Source organism: Micropterus dolomieu, linkage group LG16, assembly GCF_021292245.1.
Source record: "Micropterus dolomieu isolate WLL.071019.BEF.003 ecotype Adirondacks linkage group LG16, ASM2129224v1, whole genome shotgun sequence".
NCBI classification, from domain to species: Eukaryota; Metazoa; Chordata; class Actinopteri; order Centrarchiformes; family Centrarchidae; genus Micropterus; species Micropterus dolomieu.
This window is the reverse complement of record NC_060165.1, coordinates 19,188,095-19,202,396: the sequence shown is the minus strand read 5'-3', so window position 1 is coordinate 19,202,396 and position 14,302 is coordinate 19,188,095. Positions and strand designations below refer to the sequence as shown.

General features: G+C 38.6%; 1 protein-coding gene and 1 long non-coding RNA gene across 2 annotated transcripts in view; both read left to right on the top strand.

Moving 5' to 3' along the window:
* The first annotated feature begins 334 nt into the window (after positions 1-334).
* Positions 335-3,734, top strand: LOC123984948. The gene is made up of 3 exons (XR_006828561.1): positions 335-379; positions 2,581-2,796; positions 3,478-3,734. It is a non-coding gene; the product is annotated as an uncharacterized LOC123984948 (long non-coding RNA).
* A 9,483-nt stretch (positions 3,735-13,217) lies between these two features.
* The window catches only part of LOC123984672 (liprin-beta-1-like), a 35,715-nt gene continuing 34,630 nt past the window's right edge, over positions 13,218-14,302 (top strand). The window contains exon 1 of the mRNA XM_046071695.1: positions 13,218-13,333. The gene's annotated coding sequence lies outside the window, so the exon portion shown is untranslated. The remainder of the gene's footprint in view (positions 13,334-14,302) is intronic.

Genomic DNA, 14,302 nt, shown 5'->3' with positions numbered 1-14,302 from the left:
TTTATCTTCTAGCCTACAGTGCAAATATGCATCAAGTTAGATTCCTCTCTGACTGCCTTCAATCTAAACTGCTGCTGATATTTGCTTAAGCCATTCAGTAACTGTGTTAGCTGTGTTGTGCTGACCTTTCTTTTGAAAGAAATTAGTTAGCAGTTGTTTTCCTATACTTTGCTTTGACATGACTGTCACAAGGCACATTGATGCTCTAGCATCAGCAGTCACTTGGCCTGATTAGCTTGTTAAGAGACGAATCCTAATGCGTGGTGGACTAAACCATGAAAACAAACTTTTCATTCCAGGCCCTTCGTGAGCCTTCCCCCCACTGGGGCCCTGGGTAATCAGTCCCACTTCCCCCCCACTATGACGCCCATGTGGGCAGGTATGTACACTGGGCTTATCAGAGATTGTTGCTGGAAACAGCTGTCTGCTGCGGCTAGAAACTACACATTTAAGAGCATATTTTGCTGGCCCTGAAAGCAATCAGCTAAAAGACGCTGTAAAAGTTATATAAACCTGCAAAATCTTGTGATAATTCTCTGTTGCTTTCTCACTGTGGGTGACCTCCTTTGCTTTACAGTCGTACTGGCAAACTTACATAGTTGTCATGGTGAAGCTGCTTTCACTTAAAGTATATTTGTTTTCTAACGGTTAAATATTATAGTTGTCATCATTTGTTACGGTAGAGTCAGGATGGTGAGTTTTATTGATTCCTCCTTCACAAATCATGTAAATGTTGCACTCACCTTCAAGTATATACTGTGTAATCTCACTTTAACACATGCACGCGCACAAATCCATGGACGCAAAAAATGAAGTGTATCTTGTTTGAAGGAGGACAAATGTTCCAGGATGAAGCAGTAATGTGATCTCCTATAGTCAGACAGACAGCCAAGTGGAGGCTCAATATGAACATAATTACATTTATGACAGAAACTCGCCACATCTCATCAGTCAGCAGAGGAGAGAGAGGCCGAGTTGATCCGTTTTGTTGTCCGTCCGGAGAGTGGAGTGGGGATATCACTTCACCCACTTCTAGCGTATTAGGCAGCTAATTGAATTAATTGGATAAGGCTTAAACACCACACACCGCGAGTCTACTCTCCACATCACCCACACACAGGCTCAACTGTAATCTTCACACATTTAAAGACTCATATTAACTGTCTTGTCCTCTTTGATCACATCTTCTTACTTGTGATGATTTAACAATCAATTCAACAGACCTGTGTGAGGAACTAAATTAACACAGTTATTACTAAAATGTATCCCGCATGTCCTTCACAGTTACAGTATTGTGGCCTTTAATTACTTCCTTTGCAGAAAATAGAAGTAAATTGCAGAATTAAAATCTATGGATTCAATTTGCTTCGTGATCAAGTTGATTAATAACTGTTGATTGATGTCCTGTATGTGATTAATGTTCAGACTTCACTAAATCCCACACCCTTCTGGCACAGTCTGTTACAACATCCAACGTCTTGATTCCTGATTCTCGTCCAAATCCATTATACACACTGTATGATGTGGGTGGTGTTAAACTGGTACCAGTACACTGCACAAATAGAAATAGAACAGCATGAGCGAAATAGCACTGAGCATATGTGTACTTTTTGATTCGTGTTTATTATAAAGAGAGCTGTGCTTACCCTTAAGATGGGTTTAATTTTAGAAACATCAAAGTTGTTCGCCAAGACAGTTTTATTAGATGCCAAATCAAGAAGAGGCTTTGGCACGAGTGAGTTTCAGTGAAGCTTCAGAGTGAAAGCCAATACACTGCCACTAAGCAAGACAAAACATCAAGTTACTGTAATTGTAAACATACGCCAAAAAGACTAGAAGTCTGTGAGAATTATAAAATCTTTACCATAGGGCTCACACTATTTAAAAGAGAAGCAGATAAAAGTAATATCACTGAAAGGAGAAAAATATGATAAATTACATTAGAACGTCGTTTTGGGAAGACACTGTGGCAAATATAAAATTTATTGAACTTAGAAGAATCATGTTTAGGTTTAGATTATAGCCTAAACAAGGGTCTACAGCCATGCTAGCTGCTAACTGTGAACAGATATCCTCTGTGACTCTGGAGGAAGCTTTCTAAAGTTTGAAAATAATAACGCCAATGATGTGTTTTTTGGAGCTTGACCAATAGCCTACTGCTATGGAGTAAAGGTCAGGATATCTAAGCTTTAATTTTAACCACACCTTTTTAAAATCTGTCAATGCTGAATTAAATGAGTACCCCGTTAAGTAATTATACAGTATTGTAAATTTAGCAGACATTATGAGTAATTTGAATAGATCTTAAAGAACATTGTTCTGTTTACATTTTGTAATGTGCGGTCTATATTGGGATTTCATTGTCACATTGTAAATGAACATGTTATTCATCAAAGTCTGTTATGGACACATTTAATGGTAATCTGTGGATTGGAATTGATGTTACCTGCCGCTGAGTGCACTTCTGCAAAAACATTTTGCAGTAAATAAAAAGTGTTCTGGAGCACGGTGTGGACAACAGAATGACAGAAAATGTCCTGCCTACAAATTGTTCAATTTGTGATTTTGTTTTTCTTTCAGAAATTGGCTGCTAAAACATTACCTAGGATCCTCCAAAATCTTGCTGAGCAATTGCTGGCGAAGAAGCAACAACCAAACAACATCATTTATCTGTCTCCTTCCAGGTTTTGTTTTTCAACAAGGGACAGAGCGATAAAAGCTTCACAGCATAAACAAACAAAAGGGGCCTTAAATGGTGCACGTTTAGCTCAAGCACAAAAGGACGCAGTTTAACAGGTGAATCATTTGCCTGTGTGCTTTTTGATTAAATGCGGTTGGTTTAGCCAAGCTCCTTTAACACACATTGTGTCACATGAAATTGAATCAATTTAGAAGCAATTGCCAAAATATGCTCATCTGGGTTTTTGTAGTGGAATGATCAACAGGGCGGAATATGTTCAGATCAGTGTGATGTGTAATGTGCCTCCCATGGAACAGTGTGTCCTGTCTAACCAACTGTGTTAACGTGTGAGTTTATGTGAGTGTGTCGTTGTCTGTGCCTTAAAGATCTGAGAGCAGAGCTCGAGCTCGGTCCTCTGCAGCCTGTTGCTAGGTTTCTCTGCGCTCCTCCTGGCAGAACATAAACCAAGCAGATGCTTTTGTCTCAGGAAACTGTCCAATTAGTCAGTGACTGTATCGGGTCCACATATAAACATGATCTGAATTCTGTTTTTAAATGCAAAGAATAGAAACCACGTGTTTAACTTCGAACATCTTCATCTTTATTATTTGTCTTCTCTTACAATTTTGATTCGGCTTTGTCAGTAGGTAACTCATTAATAGGAGGTTCTGTTTATGTCAAAATAGTTGTATGTTTACGTATTTTCAGATTTTATCATAGATATTGGTGTTTCCATCTGTCTCATGCCCTTACCTACTGTTAAACATGGATTGGTGTCTGTTGTTTCTGTTTTTCAGGTGCTGTGGACAAAAAACAGAAGCCATGTAAATAAAATAAAATAAACATCACCAACAGCGATAGTGAGATATCATAACACCAACAGAGCTGGTACACATGTATGTGTCAACAGATCTATGTCCATTACAAGCTCAAGAAAAAGCCCTAAGTGGACCTTGAGCTGGAAGTGTTTTGTCAAAGTACTATTTTGAAGGTCAAGAATGAGCAGAAGGGATGTACAAAATAAAACAGCATTATACAGAAGCATTATACAAAATCCAGAATGTGTACAACCGCAAAGAAAGGTGTAAAGATGTGAAGCAACAGTAATAATTGTAAACTTCAACACATTTTTGGTACAAACCATACCTTGACCGTTGTCAGTTTTTACTGATCTGAATGTGCTTGTGCTTGTTTTATGTGTCATGTCAAGGCCTCTTTGTACTGTCTGTTCACTGTACTGACAGTATTGTTGTCCTTTGTGCATTTCTCGAGGACAAATGTGAGTATGCTCTTTCACAGTAGTTGCAACAAAATCAAGTCAGTTTTCTCAATTAATCAAAACACTTACTTACGTGAGTTTGGTGACTGTAAGAATACTTTAACACAATAGTCAAACAACGCACCATTCCAGCAAGAGTGCAACAGTAATAAAATAATTATTATATTTATAAAAATAATTAGTTATATCACTGGAACAAACTGATGGTTAATTAAGTACTGATTGTTAAGTCATTCCCCACAACTTAAATGTGCCCTATGGAGTTTTTGACCGCTAAAAAATCTATGGAGCAATGTTTTTATGAGTGGACCCCTGTTTTGTTTGTTCTTGTGTGCACACACAAGCCCACAGGTGATGCGATACACATTCCTGCCAGTGGTTTCACAATATTCCACTGATCTACAGATGGTGTTAATGCAACAATAAATGCAGCAATGCACATGTTAAGGTAGAGAAAAAGAAAACTGCTAGCTTGTAATTTTAGTTATAGTTTTAACGCCTGTTGCTTTCCTCATTGTGAGCTGTTATGTCTTCTCTGGAAATGTGCTATAATGTTGATTTGTTGTGTACCAAAGGAGAATGCAAAAGGTGAGAAAGGGTGAGTCACTCTGAGAACTTTTTTAGCTACAGAAGGAAATACAGTCGACAGTAAGTTTAGACGTTTAGTGGGTAAATGTAATGTGCAGAAAAACTAACTAGTCCCGGCACCATGTTGTGATCTGGATACAACCACTAAGTGAACCACAACCATAGTCAGACATTATTTAAATAAGAAAATCAGTTTTGTCTATCTTCGGAGAGGGCTCATTTCTCATGCCAGTATGCAATCCTAACCACTCCATTACAGTATTGGAGATGACTCTAACATAATCATAGACGCATAACAAATGAAGCATATGCATCCTCCCACAGACATCTGTTGTCACTTGCATTACATGATTTTTATGAAGTTATTAAGTTATTTTATTTTCATTTGGATTTCCGCAACTTTACACATGAAGAGATTAGTTTATTCATCTCAAGGATCATACAATTCAGCTTGTGAAAACGGTTGTATTATGTCTTCTGTGGCTGTGGAGGAGCTTCATCAAGTGACCCTGAAGATCCTGAGTGAGGTATAGGCTGCAAATGCACTCAAGGTTATAGGGAAAGATTGTGCTTTTGGCTAGAATATTGAAAAAGTAAATAGGTAATGTTTTTTAGATTGCACCAAGATCATCTAGTACTTTAAGTTGTTACAACCTAACCGTGAGAACTTGCTTTAGTTACCATGAGCAGATAAAACAAATGAGACACAAACAAAAGGGGAATGTAGTGCAAAGAGTAAAGAAAGAATAAAATACAATAAAAGTAGGACAAAAATCAGAATAAAATATGTAAAATATACATACTATATATAATGTACTATATATGTGATCCAGACGTATTTTCTGCAGAAGTAGTAAACACAAGAAGACGTCGGCAAGTTCTTTAAATTACAAGAATAAAATGACAGGGGATTCGATAGAGAGAGATTCCGGTCGTGGCTTATTGCTATACGCGTGCTATGTAGTTCAGGGATTTCCTTGGGACATTACTTGTGGTCGGACTCATAGACAAGTGTTTGAGGTCATTTCTAGAAGGTTTTCTAAAAATCTCCCTCAAATCTCATTTATTCAGTTCTGGTGACACTGTTCAAGCCATTTAAGAAAGCATTTCACTTTTGACCTCCACTTCCAACATGGCTACCAGTGCATCACACCACCTCAAAGAGCCACAAGCTGTTGTTTCTTCTTCCTGTTTGTGCTCTCTTCAAGTCTGTTGGGTCAACGTCAAGCTAAGGTCACTGCCACTTTGCAGCTTGTTTGTGGTCCATCTCTGCCTGCCGCTTTGCGTTGTCGTGGCTTCTGTCCACATCTAAGTGTAACATTTCAATTGGCACTCTGCAGGGCAGCCGCATCTTTATTATTAGCCTCCTGACAATCGGGGGGATAATTATGGGATGTCAGGAGGTTCTCCGTCGCTGACGGACAAAGCTATTTCTGGTGTGTTCCTTCCATCCATCGTACAACTTGCACTTAAGAGGCAGAAGGGGCGGCATCCGTGTGAAGTGAAGGGCTGAGTGACTCTTTTCAGCAGCCTAGGAATAGAAATGCAGAGCTCAATGCCTGCAGTCAGTGGTGGCGGCTGCTAGTGTCTTGTCACAGTATGTAAATTAGTTGTCACATGAGATTAGCAATGTAAATCCCACTTGCTCTTTGTGTAACTCCATATGGACGATGGATGAATGCTCAATGTGCAAAGAGGGAAATATTCATCAAACAAATCACTCAGTTGTTGAATTTGGTGATTTTGAAGAATGATAATGATGTAGAATGAGATTCGTTGCAGATGGGTGAGAAAAGTCAGCAGCGATGATGCTTTGAAGTGCCGTGATTAATAACACTTGCATGCATTAGGCCATGGATTTGAACCTGTCACTGGTGGGGGACTCATTACCCTTGGGGACCCTGCCACCTGAGATCTCATTCATTATTACCCTGTCCGGTACGTTATATAAGAAATTAAGTAATAACAAAGGAATGTGATCTCCCGGCCCTCATCAACTGGGAGCTGAATGATGAAATAAAACCGTCTCAGCATCTCTTTTCTCAACTCTAAACTAATGAAGGGATTGCTCATCCTTTCAAAATTGATCTCAGCAAATCCTGCGAGCTCAACGACAGGGAGAGTTTGAATCGTGTCACTTCAGCTGCTCTTTAACGTCTGCGTGGTCACTTAACAATTCTGATTCTCTGCAGAGTGAAATAAACTCTTTTGGCTGGAGAGTTATCTAGAGAGAGCGCGATATTGTTTCATTGTAAAATCGATCAATCAAAAAAGAAATGTTAGCAGTAAATCATTAATATCTTTTGGTCTCTATCAGTAAACTGTGTTTTAGCTGTGCTAGATGCAGGGCTCTAGAGAAATACTGTTTAAATAATATATTTATTTCTGAGTAAAATATATCTTTAGCTATTGGATGGATTGCCATGACATTTATTACAGGTGATCCTCTTTTACTTTGGTTCATGACCAAATGCCTGCAGAACTAGTGACATTCCCATCAGCTTCAGTTGTACTTAGCATCAGCATTTTAGTTTTGCAAATGCAGTTATTTACTTCTTGCAGAATTAGACAAGCAGATTAATAACACTATCGTGTAAATGTGAATCTATCGCTGTCAGATGGTTAGGTTACCGTAATATAAACACTAGAAATAAGGCAAGGCGTGCTGTATTTATAAGGTCTAACTATTCCTTTAACATTGTCATTGGGAGCATGTTGTAATCATGTTAGCATTTAGCAAAAAGCACCAGTGTGCCTAAGTAGAGCCTCGAACAGATACAACCCGTAGTCTTGTTTGTTAATTTCTGCTGCACCAGTATTAATATAGTATGCAGTAGAGCCCACATAGTCTTCACTCAACACTAATACATTTAGCTACATGTGTTGCATAAGAATTGAAATTGCTGATTTGGGTTTCAAACTAATTTCTGTAAACAGTCTTGAGCGGCTAGAAATGAATCACTGGCGCTCAAAGCATGGGATATAAAGCTATTTAAAACTGCTTGTTGTCTGTGACAAAATATGACATGTTAAGTTGTTGTTTCTTTCCATTTTCCTCCAGGCAGAAGAGCCAGCTTGTGCAGTAGAAAAAACAACATGTAAGACATCACATAAAAGGAGTGAGAGAGAGCTGTAGCCGTCAATAAACAGGAATAACAGGCAAATATAAAAAGGGTAGAATCTGGATCTACAGAACATGTGCTCATGCATCCTTTTCTGGCTTGAGCGTCCATTGAGCTTTTGTAGTTATTAGACTTCCTGCTCTTGCTGACAATATCAGCAGAGGGTCACATACAGATTGGCCCTCTCTAGCGGTCCCAACCTCATTTTGGTGTGCTCTGGATATTGTGCATTTGTACGTGGACTTGACATTTATCTAACAATATGTTGGTGGAGAAAATGGCCAAACCTAATGATTGTTTTCAGTATTTTGATTGCCTATTGATCGTCAAACACTGTAGATGTTTTTCTACAGGGGGTTCACTGAAGGTAGTGGTGCCGCTACAGAAAAAAAGAGCCCACTTTGAGATCTACCTCTTACACACAACTCACCGTGTAGAGGAGCTTTTAGGACTGGCACGCATGTGACTCAGATATGAATTATGATTTCTGTTTGCACTGCTGGATATTTCTGTAACCTGAGTGCTTCCACCTCTATTAATGTGAACCATCAGGAACACTTGACCTCCGCCTGGAGCCTCACGCTCCAGCTTCAACCAGAACAACTTGACATCAATTCAGCTATGTTGGTTTTGAGTTGCTACTGGCTCCCTCACCACGCAAAAATACAATTAAAAATTGTTACAGGGTTGTATAGGGACCTCCAAGCAACAAGGTTGCCATGGCCACTAAAATCACCATGCTGCACGATAGGATGCTTTGGGACATTGTCTCCAGAGATTGTACAAGATAGGCAAAACACTTGAAGCCAGAATGACAGGCGGCTGCAGAGTTAAAGCTTTCAGCAGAATAATTTCTTTTTAAATGATCAGAGTGATGTGTATAATTGCAATCAAGTGCAGCAGTTGTTCAGGATTTCATCTCCAGTAAGTGCTGTACTCAAAAAAAAAAAAATTGCTTTGACTGTTATGATTGCTATATGATGAGATGCACAGGGGCACTTTCCCTTCAGAGGCACAGAGGAATATGTCTTACGAGAGTCATTTGTGAGACCAGTTAACATATATTCCAGCGGACATACTGACACAGGTATATTCACAGAGATGCACCGAGGCTGCTATTAGAAGAGACTGTGTAGCTGCATGAAAGTCACAAGATATATTGTTGCTGTCCAGAGCTAACTGTAAATGTCCAATTTTGGTGTATTTGAAAGCTTCAGGAAATCCAAAGGATTAAGTGTTCCTTTACGGGTTGAGAAATGTCTCCTACTCTGTTTTGTCAGCTCATGAACAGTTATCGTTTTGGAGATACATGGTTTTCCCAAGGTTTATCTTCTCATAGTTTTGAATGTGCTCAGGTCTCCTGACTTAGACTTAATTGCCATGGATGGGTAACTTTGTTTTGTTTGGCCCAGATCATTCATTTGCAAGTAGCTAATTTGTTTAGTTGTATGTCTGTATCTGTATCATCCTGTAAATTTGCTTTTTGCAAAACCATTTTCAGTCACCATGGAATTTGTGGTAGCGTTTGCAATGAACTTGATGTGTTGATGTGTTAGAAGCGGGAAAAGTGGGCAAGCTTTAGGATTTGAGCAACTTTGACAAGAGCCAAATTGTGATGACTATCGACGACTAGGTCACAGCAAGTGGTCCAAGGAAGGAAACGCTGTGAACTGCCGACAGGGTCTTGGGTGACAAAGGTGCATGATGCATGTGGGGAGCGAAGGCTGGCTCGTGTGGTCGGTTCCAGACGAGCTGCTGTAGGTCAAACTGCTGCATAAATTGATGCTGGTTCGGATAGAAAGGTGTCAGAACACACAGCGGACACAGTGGAGTCCATGCTTCAACGGGTTAGGACTGTTTTGGCGGCAAAAGGGAGACCTAGAGTTTGACAAGCAGGTAATGTTATGGCTGATCGGTGTGTGTGTATGTGTGTGCGTGTGTGTGTGTGCCTATATATATATATATATATATATTATGTATTATTCTTTCTATAAGTTGATGTACAACAACCTGTATAACTGTGTTAATTGCATTTTTATTGCTTTTGCACAGGAAGACGAAGATCCCATTCTTAATCCCACCTGCAATGCTCTCATTGGTCAGTGAGCAATTTGAATCACTGAAATAAATTGGACATGTTGGCAGCGATTCTGGAGGTCTAGGTCTCTCTTGCCAATGGGCTCTCATTTTGATAACATACAGAATTTCTGGAAACAACATACTGACATGAAATGATATTAACTTTTGGGGAGACTGAAAGCTCAGAAGGTAGAGTGGGTTGCCCCTTAATCATGTTCCAAATCGAAGTGTCCTTGGGCAAGATACTGAACCGGCTGTTCAGTGTATGTGTGTGAATGCAGGTCGAAAAGACTAGAAAGGCGCTATACAAATATGGAACATTTACATATTCTTAATATATTTCTTGTTGTGCTGCGACTCACAACCAGCCTTATGTGAAATGGAAAATGAAAAACTTGGAAAAGTATGGATGCTTAATGGTAAACTGACATGGAAACTGAAATGGATTTGCAAACCATCCACATAAAATACATATAAATTTCCACTTTCATTACATTTGTTAAGTTGCAACAGACCAACGACTCTTTTTTTAGCACTACAGCAGTTAGTGCCATAATACTGTAAATAAAAATGCTGTTTACAAAAGAGGGCACTAATATCAGAACAGGAATCTGTGTTGGTGGGCACAGTGAATTCAGATATCTGTATCAGGAGAGAGAAAAGTCAGATTCGTGCAACCCTAATATTTTTTTTCAAGCCTCAAGGTGATTTGGAAACACATAAATAAAACGCCTGACTAATCCTCTGATGCCGATCCTTGCCTGCCTTACATTCGCACACTGATGATTTTCATTATGAATATGGTCTTCAGCTATTGAGTGATGCTTTAGCTGAGAGTCATTGTTCAGCCTCTATCGGTACGCACCATATTGACATTCAAAAGCAAACCATGGAGCTACTACATGAAAGAAATTTCAAAATGGACTGGAAACACATGTGCAGCATGTCCGACTTCACTACTCGTGTAGTAGCATGTGTTCAGTCTGACTACATCATGCTGCACCAAAGGCTGCTTTCTATCTATTCCTCTGTGAGACACTGCTGTTTAAGCGTATACTGTCACTAAATCAAACACCATGCACCCTGTCTGTGTTTCCTCCAGACTGCAGTTAGACAGCCTATTTTCCTTCAGTTATTCTGCTCCAGGGTCTGTTACATCATGTCTATGGTAAATGCACTTGTTGTACTATGAAACAAAAGGACAACTTGCTGTCTGTCTTCTGCGTGCACCCCAAAGATGATGAGAACACCTCTAACTCCACCTGCTGGTTGAACTGTCTGTGTTTTTGTTTCATCCTCCCCCCCCCCCGACGTCAACCTCTATCCGCTTGGAGAACAGAGACAAAATATTTGTCAGGAGACTTACAGTGTGTATTTTTTTTCCTCCCCACAAAAAACAAGTGGTTATTATGAAATGGACTGAAAAGGAATATGACCTTTCTCGCTAAGTATAGGGCTTTTAATCTGCAGTCAGTCCATTGTAATTTGCTGTCAATTTGCTCCCACCCACCCACACTGTGACCACTGTATTGAATCATAACTCTACCGTGAACTGCCCTTCTTTTCTTGTTCTTGCTGATACTATAAATACCTGATACCTGAATAATCCCTGATACTATTCTAATAAATGTACTTATTGTACATAGTTTGCACAATCTGTTCAGTTTTAAGCCTTCAATATACGTCCAATATACATGTAGTATAGTAGTGCTTAAGTATAATGTACTTTGTTATCGTCCACCATAGATTTTAACTCATGTTATATGAGGTAAGGTAGTTCATATAAGGTATTTATTAAGAAAACCCTACAGAAAAGGATTCCTTTTATAAAGTGTGTACAATTACTATTAGAGACAATTAGTACATGCTTCTTTTTTTTTTTATTTAGTGCACTGACGAGGGCAATTAAGTATAAAAGTCTTTCTCACTTGTTCAACAATGGAAATTAAATCCAACCATTAAATGCAAATGAAAGATATGGCGAGGAGTAGCAGAGAAGTGCCTGAGGAAAAAATTAACAGCACTGAGATATGGCAGCAGCTCACTTGATATTCGACATGTACTTTGTTTCTGTAATTTTCTGTCAGACACTTTAATCACACTTATCAACACTTGAAGCATTTTTACTGCTGCCATCATATATCAGATGGTGTCAGATAAATTTGATGAACTGCAATAAAAAGGCTATTTTGCTGTAAAGCTGATTTCAGACTTTGTAGCATTGACGACTATACAGGTGCTGCCTTTGTGGTCTCCTCGTAATTTATAATCTTTTAAGACTTTTCGCTGATTGAAATTGTGTTCGTTTGATTCTGAAGAAAATATTGTTGTCATGTTTATTTAAAAATAGTTTTTGAAGAAGCAGAAGAACGACGAGGAGTTGAAGCGCGCTGTGTTATATGACACCTTGTATACAATTTCCGTACAGCTGAAAACTCCTACTTTTCCAGTAGTTTTTTGTAAGTTTTGTAAACATTGTCAAATAAGTAAAAATAAATGAATAAATATTTACATCCATATAGCCTACATTAGAAAATAAACTTGTTACATATACATTTCTTTTCAAAAAACACAACAAAGTTGTTTTAAACGCATGCGTAGTGTAAAGCCAGTGGAATAACTATAAATGTTCCTGTACGGACTTTCAAAATAATAATCCCAAATTTAAACCATGTTTCATTCAATTAGCATGATAAAACTGGGAAGAACAACAAAAGTAAACATTTGGGGGGAAAAAACAGAGAAAAGGTTTTAACTAAAAGACTGTTAGGGTTTTCTTCCTTTATCTTGGGACCTGTTGGTCACTAGTGGAAGCAGTATTCAGATATGTTACTTAGGTAAAAGTAGTGATACCACACTGTGAAAATACTCCACCTGCTTTCAAAACCTTTCTTAAGCAAAAGTATGTAAGTATTACCATCAGCAAGTACTATTGCAGAAAAAATTATTCCTGTCTGTGTTTTACTATTAGTGTTTTAGGATTAATGTGTATGTTGCATTTTACTGCTGTAGATGTTTAACGCTAATTTTGACTACATATATTGTTGGGTAGTTTAACACAGCAATTTGTAGCATTGCTCTCCTGTGAGAACCACTTATCTCTAATAAGTCAACTTTTCATGAGCTCAGAAAAAGAGCCCTGTTTTCAGCTTGGTCTTGATCCATTTTCCAGCTCATCCTTGGCGGGAGGGGGGGATACTTGTAGGAGGGTGTTTCAATCCGCAGTATTTCACTTTCTCAGAAAAGAATCAAATTCAAAATTACCAAATTTGGAGATACATGGTTTTCATGTATTCGAGATGTACTACCTCGATTTTGTAGTTGTGTACAGTACGTGGGTAAATGTACCTACTTATTTACATTGATTTTATTTTGAAGGCATAACTTCCGGGGTTTTCCTCGCTGTCTGTTTAGCTTGACGCGCTCGACATGTCTTCAGTTGGGACGAAAACTTCAGCTCATAGAGACGTTCAATGGGAAGTTGAACGCTGATCATGGAGCTCCTGTGAAAAGTGGCCGAAGTGTTTGGAGGAAAACTATTGGAGACTGCAGGACACCTTCTCTAACGTTTCTTGGTCGAAAACCGTAAGTTCACAGAAGTTTAAATGAACTTTCGAAAATAAAGTTAGTTTTGTCGGCTTCTTTGAGCAAGCTTCGTTAGACTGTTGGGCTACTCTGTGTTAAAACTCAATACAAAACCGCATAGTTTTCCAGTTTTTATTCTTTTCTATTGGATATAAAGTATCTAACAAAGTTGTTAGCTAACTCATTTTCCCTTGGTAGTAAAATCAAATATGTAATTTATTTTCTAAGGGTAAAGTTACAATATGGCATCTGTGGTGAAAAAGAAGACATTAGAGGGTAGTTATTATTGTTCATTGTTTTATTTCATTGACGCTATTATTTTATTTTCTTCCTTTGGTATCAGAAAAACTTGCAACATCACTTGCAATTTTTTTATAATGGTATGTTTTTGTTTATTGTAGAATCATTTTACTACTCAACCAAGCCAACAGCTTCTTATTAACAAAAATCATACATGTAAAACCTACTAATTCACATTATATAAGTGATATATCCTCATATTTTGTACCTGTCAGGGCATTGTAGTTTCTTTCAGTGAGTTGAATTAGGCTAACTTTGTATGCAAACACGTTGTTTTAATTTAACCAGAGATCATTTATGCATCACATTTCCCTTTTATGTAAAAAGCCAAACAGTGAATCACTGTAGTGAACCTCCAGTCACACTCAGTTTGGCCCCTACTACCATTTACTGTACAAAGTGCAGTAGCAGAGAGACAAAGCCAGCACTTTAAAGTTGCGTCTGGTCCAGTGTCAGCTTCTTTCATTATCAGTCTTCTGCAGCCTTTGTTTGGATAAACCTCTGTAGTATACAGTTGTTCAGGAAAAACCTCCTTCCTGAGGCGCTGCATGACCTCCTGGCAGCCCTCCACTCTGCATACGTCTAATGATGTCTTGGCCTCCAGGCAGAGAACTGAAAGCATAACAAAGGATTTGATTTCCTTCTCTGACAATAACCATATTTGTATCC